The sequence below is a fragment of the Mus caroli genome, chromosome 18 (assembly GCF_900094665.2).
Source record: "Mus caroli chromosome 18, CAROLI_EIJ_v1.1, whole genome shotgun sequence".
Lineage (NCBI taxonomy): Eukaryota > Metazoa > Chordata > Mammalia > Rodentia > Muridae > Mus > Mus caroli.
In genome coordinates, this window is record NC_034587.1 from 19,377,616 (window position 1) to 19,379,725 (window position 2,110).

At 45.9% G+C, this 2,110-nt stretch overlaps 1 pseudogene; it reads left to right on the forward strand.

Moving 5' to 3' along the window:
* Positions 1-271: 271 nt before the first annotated feature.
* Positions 272-1,158, forward strand: LOC110284440 (annotated as a pseudogene).
* Positions 1,159-2,110: the final 952 nt, after the last annotated feature.

Consider the following 2,110-nt stretch of genomic DNA (forward strand, 5'->3'; position numbering starts at 1 on the left):
TGGGATTAATAAAATAAGATGTACAGTAGCCTTTGACCCTGGTCAAAGTCTTTATAATGCTAATCATGCCCTGAAATTCCTTGTCAACATGAATAGAAAACGGGGGCGGGGGGAAGGACTTGTTTCCACAAACTTAAAACTAGTTTGTTGTATGATTTCTTGGAGAGACATAATTTACCTCACATAGAAAGGGCATTAGTCTTTCAGTACTACCCAGGGCGGGTCCATAGGGCATTGTTCTTGGGTCCCATCTTAAAGGGAAACATACACAATGTGTGGAGTCCTTGATGTCCTGCTGATGAGGAGGAATTTTTCCTCAAATTCCTTGCTGCAGGAACCCACTTAGGTGGCACCAACCCTGACTTTCAGATGGAGCAGTACATCTACAAAAGGAAAAGTGACGGTATCTACATCATAAATCTGAAGAGGACCTGGGGGAAGCTGTTGCTTGCAGCTCGAGCTATTGTTGCCACTGAGAACCCTTCTGACAGAAGTCATCACCTCCGGGAAACACTGGGCAGCGAGGTGGGTTGAAGTTTGCTGCTGCCACAGGAGCCACTCCAATTGCTGGCCGCTTCGCACCTGGGACCTTCACTAACCAGATCCAGGCAGCTTTCAGGGAGTCACGGCTTCTAGTGGTGACTGATCCCAGGACTGACCACCAGCCACTCACAGAGGCCTCTTATGTCAACCTGCCCACCATTGATTGTTCTGTGTAACACAGATTCTCCCCGGCACTATGTGGATATTGCCATCCAATGAAACAAGGGAGCTCACTCAGTGGGTCTGATGTGGTGGATGCTGGCCCCGGAAGTACTCTGCATGCAAAGTATGGGAGACTGTGAGCAGGCATGGGAGGTTATGCCCGATCTTTACTTCTACAGAGACCCAGAGGAGACTGAGAAGGAGGAGCAGGCTGTTGCTGAGAAGGCTGTGACCAAGGAGGAATTCCAGGGTGAATGGACCGCACCAGCTCCTGAGGTCACTGCTTCTCAGCCTGAGGTTGCTGACTGGTCTGAGGGTGTGCAGGTGCCCTCTGTAGCCACCCAGCAGTCCCCAAGAGAAGACTGGAGTGCCCAGCTGGCCACTGAGGACTGGTCAGCAGCTCCCACAGCGCAGGCCACTGAGTGGGTTGGGGCCACCGATGAGTGGTCCTGAGCTGCTCTGCAGACACCTGAGCAAAGGTAAAAAAACAGGTGGAAGGAAAATAAAGTTCCTAAAAGCTGGGGGGGGAGGGGGTAAGGCATTAGATAAACAAGAATGGGTGCCATCCAACTTCAACTTGGTGAAGCATTGGTTTATCAAGATTTCTTGCTAGAGCAAAAGTGACTGAATGATAGCTACAGCATTGGGCATGTGCTAGAGAGGACATAGGGAACTGAGTCACCAGAGTCCCCCTCACAGTATGGATGACTCTTGAAATCCATACCACTGAGTCCTTGAGTAACGCCTGATCAGGTACACTAGCTATACTAACTTGCCTACCAATTGATTGATTACCTTGTATATAGCCTTGGGATTTGTGGAGGCCTGTGAGCCTCTCCACTCTATCCAAGATGGAATGTTAGGGGGACAATGTCATGAGTGTCTACTAAAGTGATTCCAGATCTGTACTTCAATGTAGTCATGGTCATGTCTATGTGCAAGGAATCCAATTCACAACAGCTAATTATACATCAACACACCGATGCACACACATAGAACGACTGCATAAGTAACAATGTTTGCAATAGCCTGGAGGGTATGTGATCAGTCTTGCAGCTTTAGGCTTTGTTTAATTATATTCAAGGTAAAATATTTGAGGAAAAAAATCTCTCTGTGCACACATTTAAATTCATTTTCAGTAGTGACATGTTTCCTAAATACCATTTCTATTTAAAAAGTAAATTTGGGGCTCCTGTTAATGTGTTGACATTAAGTTGAAGGATTTTAACAATACTTACCTTGACTTTCTAATTAAATGTATTCACTTGTATGCACTCATACATGCACACACTCTTTTCCAGACACAGTCACAGACATACATGCTCTCATCTATGCACACTCACACATACAGTTCATAATTAGCATAGATCAAGAGGAATTCATAAAGAGTAAGACATATTTTATT